Genomic DNA, 15694 nt, shown 5'->3' with positions numbered 1-15694 from the left:
ATGAACCCTCTCTCTCTCTCTCTGTGATCCTAGCACTAGCATGCTCAGGATTTGGCTTTACCTGGGAGCCAGAGATCTACCCGGTGAGGGCTTGCCCGGTGTGAGGCTTTTGAGCGTTTGGGAGCGTTCGGGACGTGAGTGGACGTTGGACAGGAAACTCTGCGAATTTGAAGCATCCAACATTCCTGCTGCAGTGAGCGGCTCTTTCCATGGACATCTGCCTCTAGGATTCCTCTCAACTTGCCTTCTGATAAAACATTTTGTGAGCAGCAATTACCTTCGACAGCTACAAGGTGGCGCTACATTCTGGTAAGTGCACAAGTATGCACAAAATGTTAGGGACTTTTGCCAGATTTATCGGTGGATCTTGCATATTTTTTTCAGAGGCTAGATATTGCCTAGAAATGCTTTTTAACATAGAGATGTTGGAGTTATAATGTCTGGTCGGGCCTCAGCCCTTCCATTGTTTGCCCACTGTAACATATTTATTACCAGCACATGTGAGTTGTGACTCTGCTTTATAAAACTTATCATATATTAGGACAATGAATGTATCAGAAGGTGCGATTGAGATGTTTGCCTATGTATTTGTTTATTTTTTTATATATGGCTGATTAATCTGTTCATGAAATTTCCATTTTGAGACATGTTGCATTAAAATATGTCCTGCTTGCAGAATATATAAGCATTTTCACTGCGTTGGCCGGGAATCGAACCCGGGTCAACTGCTTGGGAAGCAGCTATGCTCACCACTATACCACCAACGCCCTCTGATGTGTGTGCTCTCGGTTCTAAATATTACGTTCCCGAAATCAATGACTATCTTGCAACAGCTTCAATGGTGCATTTGGTTTCGATACCAACATGAGAAGTAGTAGAACGTTTTTTGCAGAGGGTAAGGAACTGGGGATTGAAACCAAGGACAAAGTTGTGCAGAAGAGAAGAAATGAAATGCAACAGTACAAAAAGTAGAAATCAGCATATATAGGCAGCATGGGAAGCAAAGCAGGGAAGAGAAAGAGAGAACATTCCATGAAATGCCCAGGAGATAGATAAGAGCAGAAAAAAAAGGGAAGAATGAAATTCAAAGCATGCCCAGAAAGTTGTGTGAAGCTCCCACCAGTCATTTATGGTTATAGTTGTGTGTCTTTACTTTCAAAGTACAGGGTTGATCCTTTCACGAACACTCTTGTATTACACAGACACAGATAGTTGAGAAGTCTTTTCTCACATAGCTGGCACAAGCTTGCGCTTTTCCTTTCTGGCAGTGTGGAAATGACAGCTTGGTCCTTGGAAGGAAAGTCAAGCAAAATTAGCAGAGGATGGTTTCGATCCATCGACCTCTGGGTTATGGGCCCAGCACGCTTCCGCTGCGCCACTCTGCTCGTTCATGAAGGTGATCTCTTTATGCAGATGAGGAGGCATTCAGCGGAGTGAAGTGGCATTGGTCGGGCTCTCACCTCATTTGCCTAATTATATCGCAAGGCATGCTGGGTGCAGAAAATCTTCATCTTCCCCTCTCACAATCAGTCATAACTGATAGTCCAGACCCTCTTACGCACTAGCCGTTTCAGGCCTTTATCAAGACAGCAGCTCTCCAACACTCTCTGTCTCTCTCTCTCTGTGATCCTAGTGCTAGCATGCTCAGGATTTGGCTTTACCTGGGAGCCAGAGATCTACCCGGTGAGGGCTTGCCCGGTGTAAGGCTTTTGAGCGTTTGGGAGCGTTCGGTACATGAGAGGACGTTGGACTGGAAACTATGCAAATTTGAAGCATCCAACCTTCCTGCTGCAGTCGGGGGCTCTTTCCATGGACATCTGCCTTTTGGATTCCTCTAAACTTGCCCTCTGATGAAACATTTTTTGAGCTGCAGTTACCTCCGACGTCTACAAGGTGGCGCTACATTCAGGTGAGGGCACAAGTATGCACAAAATGTTGGCGACTTTCACCAGATTTATCGATGGATCTTGCATATTGTTTTCAGAGGCTAGATATTGCCTAGGAAATGGTTTTTAACATAGAGATGCTGGAGTTATAATGTGTGGTCGGGCCTCAGCCCTTTCATTGTCTGCCCACTGTAAATATTTTTTACCAGCACATGTGAGTGGTGACTCTGCTTTATGAAACTTATCATATATTAGGACAATGAATATAGCAGAAGGGGCGATTGAGATGCTTGCCTACATATTTGTTTATTTTTTATATAACGGCTGATTAATCTGTTCATTATATTTCCATTTTGTGACATGTTGCATTAAAATATATCCTGCTTGCAGAATATATAAGTATTTGTACTGCGTTGGCCGGGAATCGAACCCGGGTCAACTGCTTGGAAGGCAGCTATGCTCACCACTATACCACCAACGCCCTCTGATCTGTGCGCTCTCGGTTCTTAACATTAGGATCCTGAGTTCAATGACTATCTTGCACCAGCTTCAATGGTGCATTTGGTTTAGATACCAACATGAAAAGCAATAGAAAGTTTTTTGCAGAGGGTAAGGAACTGGGATTGAAACCAAGGACAAAGCTGTGCAGAAGAGAAGAATGGAAAGCTGCATTACAAATAATAGATAAGAATATATAGAGGCAGCATGGGAAGCAAAACAGGGAAGAGAAATACAGAACATTCAATTAAATGCCCAGGAGATAGATAAGAGCAGAACAAAAAGGAAAGAATGAAATTCAAAGCCTGCCCATAAAAGTGTTTGAAGGTCCCACCAGTCATTTATGCTTATTATTGTGTGTCTTTACTTTCAAAGTACAGGGTGGATCATTTGATGATCCCTCTCTTGTATTTCAGCAGACACAGATATTTGACAAGTATTTTCTCACATAGCTGGCACAAGCTTGTGCTTTTCCTTGCTGGCAGCGTGGAAATGACAGCTTGGTCCTTGGAAGGAAAGTCAAGCAAAATTAGCAGAGGATGGTTTCGATCCATCGACCTCTGGGTTATGGGCCCAGCACGCTTCCGCTGCGCCACTCTGCTCTGTTGTGAAAGTGTTCTTTTTATGCAGATAGGGAGCATTAAGCAGAGTAGCGTGGGATTGGTACGGCTCTCACCTCATTTGCCTAAGTATATTGCAAGGCATGCTGGGTACAGAAAAACTTCATCTTCCCCTCTCACAATCAGTCATAACTGAAAGTCAGACACTCTTAGGCACTAGCCGTTTCAGACCTTTATCAAGACAGCATGTCATGAACCCTCTCTCTCTCTCTCTGTGATCCTAGCACTAGCATGCTCAGGATTTGGCTTTACCTGGGAGCCAGAGATCTACCCGGTGAGGGCTTGCCCGGTGTGAGGCTTTTGAGCGTTTGGGAGCGTTCGGGACGTGAGTGGACGTTGGACAGGAAACTCTGCGAATTTGAAGCATCCAACATTCCTGCTGCAGTGAGCGGCTCTTTCCATGGACATCTGCCTCTAGGATTCCTCTCAACTTGCCTTCTGATAAAACATTTTGTGAGCAGCAATTACCTTCGACAGCTACAAGGTGGCGCTACATTCTGGTAAGTGCACAAGTATGCACAAAATGTTAGGGACTTTTGCCAGATTTATCGGTGGATCTTGCATATTTTTTTCAGAGGCTAGATATTGCCTAGAAATGCTTTTTAACATAGAGATGTTGGAGTTATAATGTCTGGTCGGGCCTCAGCCCCTTCCATTGTTTGCCCACTGTAACATATTTATTACCAGCACATGTGAGTTGTGACTCTGCTTTATAAAACTTATCATATATTAGGACAATGAATGTATCAGAAGGTGCGATTGAGATGTTTGCCTATGTATTTGTTTATTTTTTTATATATGGCTGATTAATCTGTTCATGAAATTTCCATTTTGAGACATGTTGCATTAAAATATGTCCTGCTTGCAGAATATATAAGCATTTTCACTGCGTTGGCCGGGAATCGAACCCGGGTCAACTGCTTGGGAAGCAGCTATGCTCACCACTATACCACCAACGCCCTCTGATGTGTGTGCTCTCGGTTCTAAATATTACGTTCCCGAAATCAATGACTATCTTGCAACAGCTTCAATGGTGCATTTGGTTTCGATACCAACATGAGAAGTAGTAGAACGTTTTTTGCAGAGGGTAAGGAACTGGGGATTGAAACCAAGGACAAAGTTGTGCAGAAGAGAAGAAATGAAATGCAACAGTACAAAAAGTAGAAATCAGCATATATAGGCAGCATGGGAAGCAAAGCAGGGAAGAGAAAGAGAGAACATTCCATGAAATGCCCAGGAGATAGATAAGAGCAGAAAAAAAAGGGAAGAATGAAATTCAAAGCATGCCCAGAAAGTTGTGTGAAGCTCCCACCAGTCATTTATGGTTATAGTTGTGTGTCTTTACTTTCAAAGTACAGGGTTGATCCTTTCACGAACACTCTTGTATTACACAGACACAGATAGTTGAGAAGTCTTTTCTCACATAGCTGGCACAAGCTTGCGCTTTTCCTTTCTGGCAGTGTGGAAATGACAGCTTGGTCCTTGGAAGGAAAGTCAAGCAAAATTAGCAGAGGATGGTTTCGATCCATCGACCTCTGGGTTATGGGCCCAGCACGCTTCCGCTGCGCCACTCTGCTCGTTCATGAAGGTGATCTCTTTATGCAGATGAGGAGGCATTCAGCGGAGTGAAGTGGCATTGGTCGGGCTCTCACCTCATTTGCCTAATTATATCGCAAGGCATGCTGGGTGCAGAAAATCTTCATCTTCCCCTCTCACAATCAGTCATAACTGATAGTCCAGACCCTCTTACGCACTAGCCGTTTCAGGCCTTTATCAAGACAGCAGCTCTCCAACACTCTCTGTCTCTCTCTCTCTGTGATCCTAGTGCTAGCATGCTCAGGATTTGGCTTTACCTGGGAGCCAGAGATCTACCCGGTGAGGGCTTGCCCGGTGTAAGGCTTTTGAGCGTTTGGGAGCGTTCGGTACATGAGAGGACGTTGGACTGGAAACTATGCAAATTTGAAGCATCCAACCTTCCTGCTGCAGTCGGGGGCTCTTTCCATGGACATCTGCCTTTTGGATTCCTCTAAACTTGCCCTCTGATGAAACATTTTTTGAGCTGCAGTTACCTCCGACGTCTACAAGGTGGCGCTACATTCAGGTGAGGGCACAAGTATGCACAAAATGTTGGCGACTTTCACCAGATTTATCGATGGATCTTGCATATTGTTTTCAGAGGCTAGATATTGCCTAGGAAATGGTTTTTAACATAGAGATGCTGGAGTTATAATGTGTGGTCGGGCCTCAGCCCTTTCATTGTCTGCCCACTGTAAATATTTTTTACCAGCACATGTGAGTGGTGACTCTGCTTTATGAAACTTATCATATATTAGGACAATGAATATAGCAGAAGGGGCGATTGAGATGCTTGCCTACATATTTGTTTATTTTTTATATAACGGCTGATTAATCTGTTCATTATATTTCCATTTTGTGACATGTTGCATTAAAATATATCCTGCTTGCAGAATATATAAGTATTTGTACTGCGTTGGCCGGGAATCGAACCCGGGTCAACTGCTTGGAAGGCAGCTATGCTCACCACTATACCACCAACGCCCTCTGATCTGTGCGCTCTCGGTTCTTAACATTAGGATCCTGAGTTCAATGACTATCTTGCACCAGCTTCAATGGTGCATTTGGTTTAGATACCAACATGAAAAGCAATAGAAAGTTTTTTGCAGAGGGTAAGGAACTGGGATTGAAACCAAGGACAAAGCTGTGCAGAAGAGAAGAATGGAAAGCTGCATTACAAATAATAGATAAGAATATATAGAGGCAGCATGGGAAGCAAAACAGGGAAGAGAAATACAGAACATTCAATTAAATGCCCAGGAGATAGATAAGAGCAGAACAAAAAGGAAAGAATGAAATTCAAAGCCTGCCCATAAAAGTGTTTGAAGGTCCCACCAGTCATTTATGCTTATTATTGTGTGTCTTTACTTTCAAAGTACAGGGTGGATCATTTGATGATCCCTCTCTTGTATTTCAGCAGACACAGATATTTGACAAGTATTTTCTCACATAGCTGGCACAAGCTTGTGCTTTTCCTTGCTGGCAGCGTGGAAATGACAGCTTGGTCCTTGGAAGGAAAGTCAAGCAAAATTAGCAGAGGATGGTTTCGATCCATCGACCTCTGGGTTATGGGCCCAGCACGCTTCCGCTGCGCCACTCTGCTCTGTTGTGAAAGTGTTCTTTTTATGCAGATAGGGAGCATTAAGCAGAGTAGCGTGGGATTGGTACGGCTCTCACCTCATTTGCCTAAGTATATTGCAAGGCATGCTGGGTACAGAAAAACTTCATCTTCCCCTCTCACAATCAGTCATAACTGAAAGTCAGACACTCTTAGGCACTAGCCGTTTCAGACCTTTATCAAGACAGCATGTCATGAACCCTCTCTCTCTCTCTCTGTGATCCTAGCACTAGCATGCTCAGGATTTGGCTTTACCTGGGAGCCAGAGATCTACCCGGTGAGGGCTTGCCCGGTGTGAGGCTTTTGAGCGTTTGGGAGCGTTCGGGACGTGAGTGGACGTTGGACAGGAAACTCTGCGAATTTGAAGCATCCAACATTCCTGCTGCAGTGAGCGGCTCTTTCCATGGACATCTGCCTCTAGGATTCCTCTCAACTTGCCTTCTGATAAAACATTTTGTGAGCAGCAATTACCTTCGACAGCTACAAGGTGGCGCTACATTCTGGTAAGTGCACAAGTATGCACAAAATGTTAGGGACTTTTGCCAGATTTATCGGTGGATCTTGCATATTTTTTTCAGAGGCTAGATATTGCCTAGAAATGCTTTTTAACATAGAGATGTTGGAGTTATAATGTCTGGTCGGGCCTCAGCCCCTTCCATTGTTTGCCCACTGTAACATATTTATTACCAGCACATGTGAGTTGTGACTCTGCTTTATAAAACTTATCATATATTAGGACAATGAATGTATCAGAAGGTGCGATTGAGATGTTTGCCTATGTATTTGTTTATTTTTTTATATATGGCTGATTAATCTGTTCATGAAATTTCCATTTTGAGACATGTTGCATTAAAATATGTCCTGCTTGCAGAATATATAAGCATTTTCACTGCGTTGGCCGGGAATCGAACCCGGGTCAACTGCTTGGGAAGCAGCTATGCTCACCACTATACCACCAACGCCCTCTGATGTGTGTGCTCTCGGTTCTAAATATTACGTTCCCGAAATCAATGACTATCTTGCAACAGCTTCAATGGTGCATTTGGTTTCGATACCAACATGAGAAGTAGTAGAACGTTTTTTGCAGAGGGTAAGGAACTGGGGATTGAAACCAAGGACAAAGTTGTGCAGAAGAGAAGAAATGAAATGCAACAGTACAAAAAGTAGAAATCAGCATATATAGGCAGCATGGGAAGCAAAGCAGGGAAGAGAAAGAGAGAACATTCCATGAAATGCCCAGGAGATAGATAAGAGCAGAAAAAAAAGGGAAGAATGAAATTCAAAGCATGCCCAGAAAGTTGTGTGAAGCTCCCACCAGTCATTTATGGTTATAGTTGTGTGTCTTTACTTTCAAAGTACAGGGTTGATCCTTTCACGAACACTCTTGTATTACACAGACACAGATAGTTGAGAAGTCTTTTCTCACATAGCTGGCACAAGCTTGCGCTTTTCCTTTCTGGCAGTGTGGAAATGACAGCTTGGTCCTTGGAAGGAAAGTCAAGCAAAATTAGCAGAGGATGGTTTCGATCCATCGACCTCTGGGTTATGGGCCCAGCACGCTTCCGCTGCGCCACTCTGCTCGTTCATGAAGGTGATCTCTTTATGCAGATGAGGAGGCATTCAGCGGAGTGAAGTGGCATTGGTCGGGCTCTCACCTCATTTGCCTAATTATATCGCAAGGCATGCTGGGTGCAGAAAATCTTCATCTTCCCCTCTCACAATCAGTCATAACTGATAGTCCAGACCCTCTTACGCACTAGCCGTTTCAGGCCTTTATCAAGACAGCAGCTCTCCAACACTCTCTGTCTCTCTCTCTCTGTGATCCTAGTGCTAGCATGCTCAGGATTTGGCTTTACCTGGGAGCCAGAGATCTACCCGGTGAGGGCTTGCCCGGTGTAAGGCTTTTGAGCGTTTGGGAGCGTTCGGTACATGAGAGGACGTTGGACTGGAAACTATGCAAATTTGAAGCATCCAACCTTCCTGCTGCAGTCGGGGGCTCTTTCCATGGACATCTGCCTTTTGGATTCCTCTAAACTTGCCCTCTGATGAAACATTTTTTGAGCTGCAGTTACCTCCGACGTCTACAAGGTGGCGCTACATTCAGGTGAGGGCACAAGTATGCACAAAATGTTGGCGACTTTCACCAGATTTATCGATGGATCTTGCATATTGTTTTCAGAGGCTAGATATTGCCTAGGAAATGGTTTTTAACATAGAGATGCTGGAGTTATAATGTGTGGTCGGGCCTCAGCCCTTTCATTGTCTGCCCACTGTAAATATTTTTTACCAGCACATGTGAGTGGTGACTCTGCTTTATGAAACTTATCATATATTAGGACAATGAATATAGCAGAAGGGGCGATTGAGATGCTTGCCTACATATTTGTTTATTTTTTATATAACGGCTGATTAATCTGTTCATTATATTTCCATTTTGTGACATGTTGCATTAAAATATATCCTGCTTGCAGAATATATAAGTATTTGTACTGCGTTGGCCGGGAATCGAACCCGGGTCAACTGCTTGGAAGGCAGCTATGCTCACCACTATACCACCAACGCCCTCTGATCTGTGCGCTCTCGGTTCTTAACATTAGGATCCTGAGTTCAATGACTATCTTGCACCAGCTTCAATGGTGCATTTGGTTTAGATACCAACATGAAAAGCAATAGAAAGTTTTTTGCAGAGGGTAAGGAACTGGGATTGAAACCAAGGACAAAGCTGTGCAGAAGAGAAGAATGGAAAGCTGCATTACAAATAATAGATAAGAATATATAGAGGCAGCATGGGAAGCAAAACAGGGAAGAGAAATACAGAACATTCAATTAAATGCCCAGGAGATAGATAAGAGCAGAACAAAAAGGAAAGAATGAAATTCAAAGCCTGCCCATAAAAGTGTTTGAAGGTCCCACCAGTCATTTATGCTTATTATTGTGTGTCTTTACTTTCAAAGTACAGGGTGGATCATTTGATGATCCCTCTCTTGTATTTCAGCAGACACAGATATTTGACAAGTATTTTCTCACATAGCTGGCACAAGCTTGTGCTTTTCCTTGCTGGCAGCGTGGAAATGACAGCTTGGTCCTTGGAAGGAAAGTCAAGCAAAATTAGCAGAGGATGGTTTCGATCCATCGACCTCTGGGTTATGGGCCCAGCACGCTTCCGCTGCGCCACTCTGCTCTGTTGTGAAAGTGTTCTTTTTATGCAGATAGGGAGCATTAAGCAGAGTAGCGTGGGATTGGTACGGCTCTCACCTCATTTGCCTAAGTATATTGCAAGGCATGCTGGGTACAGAAAAACTTCATCTTCCCCTCTCACAATCAGTCATAACTGAAAGTCAGACACTCTTAGGCACTAGCCGTTTCAGACCTTTATCAAGACAGCATGTCATGAACCCTCTCTCTCTCTCTCTGTGATCCTAGCACTAGCATGCTCAGGATTTGGCTTTACCTGGGAGCCAGAGATCTACCCGGTGAGGGCTTGCCCGGTGTGAGGCTTTTGAGCGTTTGGGAGCGTTCGGGACGTGAGTGGACGTTGGACAGGAAACTCTGCGAATTTGAAGCATCCAACATTCCTGCTGCAGTGAGCGGCTCTTTCCATGGACATCTGCCTCTAGGATTCCTCTCAACTTGCCTTCTGATAAAACATTTTGTGAGCAGCAATTACCTTCGACAGCTACAAGGTGGCGCTACATTCTGGTAAGTGCACAAGTATGCACAAAATGTTAGGGACTTTTGCCAGATTTATCGGTGGATCTTGCATATTTTTTTCAGAGGCTAGATATTGCCTAGAAATGCTTTTTAACATAGAGATGTTGGAGTTATAATGTCTGGTCGGGCCTCAGCCCTTCCATTGTTTGCCCACTGTAACATATTTATTACCAGCACATGTGAGTTGTGACTCTGCTTTATAAAACTTATCATATATTAGGACAATGAATGTATCAGAAGGTGCGATTGAGATGTTTGCCTATGTATTTGTTTATTTTTTTATATATGGCTGATTAATCTGTTCATGAAATTTCCATTTTGAGACATGTTGCATTAAAATATGTCCTGCTTGCAGAATATATAAGCATTTTCACTGCGTTGGCCGGGAATCGAACCCGGGTCAACTGCTTGGGAAGCAGCTATGCTCACCACTATACCACCAACGCCCTCTGATGTGTGTGCTCTCGGTTCTAAATATTACGTTCCCGAAATCAATGACTATCTTGCAACAGCTTCAATGGTGCATTTGGTTTCGATACCAACATGAGAAGTAGTAGAACGTTTTTTGCAGAGGGTAAGGAACTGGGGATTGAAACCAAGGACAAAGTTGTGCAGAAGAGAAGAAATGAAATGCAACAGTACAAAAAGTAGAAATCAGCATATATAGGCAGCATGGGAAGCAAAGCAGGGAAGAGAAAGAGAGAACATTCCATGAAATGCCCAGGAGATAGATAAGAGCAGAAAAAAAAGGGAAGAATGAAATTCAAAGCATGCCCAGAAAGTTGTGTGAAGCTCCCACCAGTCATTTATGGTTATAGTTGTGTGTCTTTACTTTCAAAGTACAGGGTTGATCCTTTCACGAACACTCTTGTATTACACAGACACAGATAGTTGAGAAGTCTTTTCTCACATAGCTGGCACAAGCTTGCGCTTTTCCTTTCTGGCAGTGTGGAAATGACAGCTTGGTCCTTGGAAGGAAAGTCAAGCAAAATTAGCAGAGGATGGTTTCGATCCATCGACCTCTGGGTTATGGGCCCAGCACGCTTCCGCTGCGCCACTCTGCTCGTTCATGAAGGTGATCTCTTTATGCAGATGAGGAGGCATTCAGCGGAGTGAAGTGGCATTGGTCGGGCTCTCACCTCATTTGCCTAATTATATCGCAAGGCATGCTGGGTGCAGAAAATCTTCATCTTCCCCTCTCACAATCAGTCATAACTGATAGTCCAGACCCTCTTACGCACTAGCCGTTTCAGGCCTTTATCAAGACAGCAGCTCTCCAACACTCTCTGTCTCTCTCTCTCTGTGATCCTAGTGCTAGCATGCTCAGGATTTGGCTTTACCTGGGAGCCAGAGATCTACCCGGTGAGGGCTTGCCCGGTGTAAGGCTTTTGAGCGTTTGGGAGCGTTCGGTACATGAGAGGACGTTGGACTGGAAACTATGCAAATTTGAAGCATCCAACCTTCCTGCTGCAGTCGGGGGCTCTTTCCATGGACATCTGCCTTTTGGATTCCTCTAAACTTGCCCTCTGATGAAACATTTTTTGAGCTGCAGTTACCTCCGACGTCTACAAGGTGGCGCTACATTCAGGTGAGGGCACAAGTATGCACAAAATGTTGGCGACTTTCACCAGATTTATCGATGGATCTTGCATATTGTTTTCAGAGGCTAGATATTGCCTAGGAAATGGTTTTTAACATAGAGATGCTGGAGTTATAATGTGTGGTCGGGCCTCAGCCCTTTCATTGTCTGCCCACTGTAAATATTTTTTACCAGCACATGTGAGTGGTGACTCTGCTTTATGAAACTTATCATATATTAGGACAATGAATATAGCAGAAGGGGCGATTGAGATGCTTGCCTACATATTTGTTTATTTTTTATATAACGGCTGATTAATCTGTTCATTATATTTCCATTTTGTGACATGTTGCATTAAAATATATCCTGCTTGCAGAATATATAAGTATTTGTACTGCGTTGGCCGGGAATCGAACCCGGGTCAACTGCTTGGAAGGCAGCTATGCTCACCACTATACCACCAACGCCCTCTGATCTGTGCGTTCTCGGTTCTTAACATTAGGATCCTGAGTTCAATGACTATCTTGCACCAGCTTCAATGGTGCATTTGGTTTAGATACCAACATGAAAAGCAATAGAAAGTTTTTTGCAGAGGGTAAGGAACTGGGATTGAAACCAAGGACAAAGCTGTGCAGAAGAGAAGAATGGAAAGCTGCATTACAAATAATAGATAAGAATATATAGAGGCAGCATGGGAAGCAAAACAGGGAAGAGAAATACAGAACATTCAATTAAATGCCCAGGAGATAGATAAGAGCAGAACAAAAAGGAAAGAATGAAATTCAAAGCCTGCCCATAAAAGTGTTTGAAGGTCCCACCAGTCATTTATGCTTATTATTGTGTGTCTTTACTTTCAAAGTACAGGGTGGATCATTTGATGATCCCTCTCTTGTATTTCAGCAGACACAGATATTTGACAAGTATTTTCTCACATAGCTGGCACAAGCTTGTGCTTTTCCTTGCTGGCAGCGTGGAAATGACAGCTTGGTCCTTGGAAGGAAAGTCAAGCAAAATTAGCAGAGGATGGTTTCGATCCATCGACCTCTGGGTTATGGGCCCAGCACGCTTCCGCTGCGCCACTCTGCTCTGTTGTGAAAGTGTTCTTTTTATGCAGATAGGGAGCATTAAGCAGAGTAGCGTGGGATTGGTACGGCTCTCACCTCATTTGCCTAAGTATATTGCAAGGCATGCTGGGTACAGAAAAACTTCATCTTCCCCTCTCACAATCAGTCATAACTGAAAGTCAGACACTCTTAGGCACTAGCCGTTTCAGACCTTTATCAAGACAGCATGTCATGAACCCTCTCTCTCTCTCTCTGTGATCCTAGCACTAGCATGCTCAGGATTTGGCTTTACCTGGGAGCCAGAGATCTACCCGGTGAGGGCTTGCCCGGTGTGAGGCTTTTGAGCGTTTGGGAGCGTTCGGGACGTGAGTGGACGTTGGACAGGAAACTCTGCGAATTTGAAGCATCCAACATTCCTGCTGCAGTGAGCGGCTCTTTCCATGGACATCTGCCTCTAGGATTCCTCTCAACTTGCCTTCTGATAAAACATTTTGTGAGCAGCAATTACCTTCGACAGCTACAAGGTGGCGCTACATTCTGGTAAGTGCACAAGTATGCACAAAATGTTAGGGACTTTTGCCAGATTTATCGGTGGATCTTGCATATTTTTTTCAGAGGCTAGATATTGCCTAGAAATGCTTTTTAACATAGAGATGTTGGAGTTATAATGTCTGGTCGGGCCTCAGCCCTTCCATTGTTTGCCCACTGTAACATATTTATTACCAGCACATGTGAGTTGTGACTCTGCTTTATAAAACTTATCATATATTAGGACAATGAATGTATCAGAAGGTGCGATTGAGATGTTTGCCTATGTATTTGTTTATTTTTTTATATATGGCTGATTAATCTGTTCATGAAATTTCCATTTTGAGACATGTTGCATTAAAATATGTCCTGCTTGCAGAATATATAAGCATTTTCACTGCGTTGGCCGGGAATCGAACCCGGGTCAACTGCTTGGGAAGCAGCTATGCTCACCACTATACCACCAACGCCCTCTGATGTGTGTGCTCTCGGTTCTAAATATTACGTTCCCGAAATCAATGACTATCTTGCAACAGCTTCAATGGTGCATTTGGTTTCGATACCAACATGAGAAGTAGTAGAACGTTTTTTGCAGAGGGTAAGGAACTGGGGATTGAAACCAAGGACAAAGTTGTGCAGAAGAGAAGAAATGAAATGCAACAGTACAAAAAGTAGAAATCAGCATATATAGGCAGCATGGGAAGCAAAGCAGGGAAGAGAAAGAGAGAACATTCCATGAAATGCCCAGGAGATAGATAAGAGCAGAAAAAAAAGGGAAGAATGAAATTCAAAGCATGCCCAGAAAGTTGTGTGAAGCTCCCACCAGTCATTTATGGTTATAGTTGTGTGTCTTTACTTTCAAAGTACAGGGTTGATCCTTTCACGAACACTCTTGTATTACACAGACACAGATAGTTGAGAAGTCTTTTCTCACATAGCTGGCACAAGCTTGCGCTTTTCCTTTCTGGCAGTGTGGAAATGACAGCTTCGTCCTTGGAAGGAAAGTCAAGCAAAATTAGCAGAGGATGGTTTCGATCCATCGACCTCTGGGTTATGGGCCCAGCACGCTTCCGCTGCGCCACTCTGCTCGTTCATGAAGGTGATCTCTTTATGCAGATGAGGAGGCATTCAGCGGAGTGAAGTGGCATTGGTCGGGCTCTCACCTCATTTGCCTAATTATATCGCAAGGCATGCTGGGTGCAGAAAATCTTCATCTTCCCCTCTCACAATCAGTCATAACTGATAGTCCAGACCCTCTTACGCACTAGCCGTTTCAGGCCTTTATCAAGACAGCAGCTCTCCAACACTCTCTGTCTCTCTCTCTCTGTGATCCTAGTGCTAGCATGCTCAGGATTTGGCTTTACCTGGGAGCCAGAGATCTACCCGGTGAGGGCTTGCCCGGTGTAAGGCTTTTGAGCGTTTGGGAGCGTTCGGTACATGAGAGGACGTTGGACTGGAAACTATGCAAATTTGAAGCATCCAACCTTCCTGCTGCAGTCGGGGGCTCTTTCCATGGACATCTGCCTTTTGGATTCCTCTAAACTTGCCCTCTGATGAAACATTTTTTGAGCTGCAGTTACCTCCGACGTCTACAAGGTGGCGCTACATTCAGGTGAGGGCACAAGTATGCACAAAATGTTGGCGACTTTCACCAGATTTATCGATGGATCTTGCATATTGTTTTCAGAGGCTAGATATTGCCTAGGAAATGGTTTTTAACATAGAGATGCTGGAGTTATAATGTGTGGTCGGGCCTCAGCCCTTTCATTGTCTGCCCACTGTAAATATTTTTTACCAGCACATGTGAGTGGTGACTCTGCTTTATGAAACTTATCATATATTAGGACAATGAATATAGCAGAAGGGGCGATTGAGATGCTTGCCTACATATTTGTTTATTTTTTATATAACGGCTGATTAATCTGTTCATTATATTTCCATTTTGTGACATGTTGCATTAAAATATATCCTGCTTGCAGAATATATAAGTATTTGTACTGCGTTGGCCGGGAATCGAACCCGGGTCAACTGCTTGGAAGGCAGCTATGCTCACCACTATACCACCAACGCCCTCTGATCTGTGCGCTCTCGGTTCTTAACATTAGGATCCTGAGTTCAATGACTATCTTGCACCAGCTTCAATGGTGCATTTGGTTTAGATACCAACATGAAAAGCAATAGAAAGTTTTTTGCAGAGGGTAAGGAACTGGGATTGAAACCAAGGACAAAGCTGTGCAGAAGAGAAGAATGGAAAGCTGCATTACAAATAATAGATAAGAATATATAGAGGCAGCATGGGAAGCAAAACAGGGAAGAGAAATACAGAACATTCAATTAAATGCCCAGGAGATAGATAAGAGCAGAACAAAAAGGAAAGAATGAAATTCAAAGCCTGCCCATAAAAGTGTTTGAAGGTCCCACCAGTCATTTATGCTTATTATTGTGTGTCTTTACTTTCAAAGTACAGGGTGGATCATTTGATGATCCCTCTCTTGTATTTCAGCAGACACAGATATTTGACAAGTATTTTCTCACATAGCTGGCACAAGCTTGTGCTTTTCCTTGCTGGCAGCGTGGAAATGACAGCTTGGTCCTTGGAAGGAAAGTCAAGCAAA

General features: G+C 43.7%; 19 non-coding genes across 19 annotated transcripts; all 19 read right to left on the bottom strand.

Moving 5' to 3' along the window:
• Positions 1–695: 695 nt before the first annotated feature.
• TRNAG-CCC (transfer RNA glycine (anticodon CCC)) lies at positions 696–767 on the bottom strand. The gene has a single exon. It is a non-coding gene; the product is annotated as a tRNA-Gly (tRNA).
• Positions 768–1313: 546 nt separating this feature from the next.
• TRNAM-CAU (transfer RNA methionine (anticodon CAU)) lies at positions 1314–1385 on the bottom strand. Its single transcript has one exon. It is a non-coding gene; the product is annotated as a tRNA-Met (tRNA).
• Positions 1386–2295: 910 nt separating this feature from the next.
• Positions 2296–2367, bottom strand: TRNAG-UCC (transfer RNA glycine (anticodon UCC)). Its single transcript has one exon. It is a non-coding gene; the product is annotated as a tRNA-Gly (tRNA).
• Positions 2368–2914: 547 nt separating this feature from the next.
• On the bottom strand, positions 2915–2986 carry TRNAM-CAU (transfer RNA methionine (anticodon CAU)). The gene has a single exon. It is a non-coding gene; the product is annotated as a tRNA-Met (tRNA).
• A 905-nt stretch (positions 2987–3891) lies between these two features.
• On the bottom strand, positions 3892–3963 carry TRNAG-CCC (transfer RNA glycine (anticodon CCC)). The gene has a single exon. It is a non-coding gene; the product is annotated as a tRNA-Gly (tRNA).
• Positions 3964–4509: 546 nt separating this feature from the next.
• Positions 4510–4581, bottom strand: TRNAM-CAU (transfer RNA methionine (anticodon CAU)). The gene has a single exon. It is a non-coding gene; the product is annotated as a tRNA-Met (tRNA).
• A 910-nt stretch (positions 4582–5491) lies between these two features.
• Positions 5492–5563, bottom strand: TRNAG-UCC (transfer RNA glycine (anticodon UCC)). Its single transcript has one exon. It is a non-coding gene; the product is annotated as a tRNA-Gly (tRNA).
• Positions 5564–6110: 547 nt separating this feature from the next.
• TRNAM-CAU (transfer RNA methionine (anticodon CAU)) lies at positions 6111–6182 on the bottom strand. Its single transcript has one exon. It is a non-coding gene; the product is annotated as a tRNA-Met (tRNA).
• A 905-nt stretch (positions 6183–7087) lies between these two features.
• Positions 7088–7159, bottom strand: TRNAG-CCC (transfer RNA glycine (anticodon CCC)). The gene has a single exon. It is a non-coding gene; the product is annotated as a tRNA-Gly (tRNA).
• Positions 7160–7705: 546 nt separating this feature from the next.
• TRNAM-CAU (transfer RNA methionine (anticodon CAU)) lies at positions 7706–7777 on the bottom strand. Its single transcript has one exon. It is a non-coding gene; the product is annotated as a tRNA-Met (tRNA).
• Positions 7778–8687: 910 nt separating this feature from the next.
• Positions 8688–8759, bottom strand: TRNAG-UCC (transfer RNA glycine (anticodon UCC)). Its single transcript has one exon. It is a non-coding gene; the product is annotated as a tRNA-Gly (tRNA).
• A 547-nt stretch (positions 8760–9306) lies between these two features.
• On the bottom strand, positions 9307–9378 carry TRNAM-CAU (transfer RNA methionine (anticodon CAU)). Its single transcript has one exon. It is a non-coding gene; the product is annotated as a tRNA-Met (tRNA).
• A 904-nt stretch (positions 9379–10282) lies between these two features.
• TRNAG-CCC (transfer RNA glycine (anticodon CCC)) lies at positions 10283–10354 on the bottom strand. The gene has a single exon. It is a non-coding gene; the product is annotated as a tRNA-Gly (tRNA).
• Positions 10355–10900: 546 nt separating this feature from the next.
• Positions 10901–10972, bottom strand: TRNAM-CAU (transfer RNA methionine (anticodon CAU)). Its single transcript has one exon. It is a non-coding gene; the product is annotated as a tRNA-Met (tRNA).
• A 910-nt stretch (positions 10973–11882) lies between these two features.
• Positions 11883–11954, bottom strand: TRNAG-UCC (transfer RNA glycine (anticodon UCC)). The gene has a single exon. It is a non-coding gene; the product is annotated as a tRNA-Gly (tRNA).
• A 547-nt stretch (positions 11955–12501) lies between these two features.
• On the bottom strand, positions 12502–12573 carry TRNAM-CAU (transfer RNA methionine (anticodon CAU)). Its single transcript has one exon. It is a non-coding gene; the product is annotated as a tRNA-Met (tRNA).
• Positions 12574–13477: 904 nt separating this feature from the next.
• TRNAG-CCC (transfer RNA glycine (anticodon CCC)) lies at positions 13478–13549 on the bottom strand. Its single transcript has one exon. It is a non-coding gene; the product is annotated as a tRNA-Gly (tRNA).
• Positions 13550–14095: 546 nt separating this feature from the next.
• On the bottom strand, positions 14096–14167 carry TRNAM-CAU (transfer RNA methionine (anticodon CAU)). The gene has a single exon. It is a non-coding gene; the product is annotated as a tRNA-Met (tRNA).
• Positions 14168–15077: 910 nt separating this feature from the next.
• TRNAG-UCC (transfer RNA glycine (anticodon UCC)) lies at positions 15078–15149 on the bottom strand. The gene has a single exon. It is a non-coding gene; the product is annotated as a tRNA-Gly (tRNA).
• Between the last annotated feature and the right edge of the window lie 545 nt (positions 15150–15694).

This window comes from Lissotriton vulgaris, unplaced genomic scaffold (assembly GCF_964263255.1).
Source record: "Lissotriton vulgaris unplaced genomic scaffold, aLisVul1.2 SCAFFOLD_975, whole genome shotgun sequence".
In the NCBI taxonomy this organism is placed as follows: domain Eukaryota; kingdom Metazoa; phylum Chordata; class Amphibia; order Caudata; family Salamandridae; genus Lissotriton; species Lissotriton vulgaris.
The sequence above is the reverse complement of the archived record's forward strand: the minus strand, read 5'-3'. Positions and strand labels throughout refer to the sequence as shown.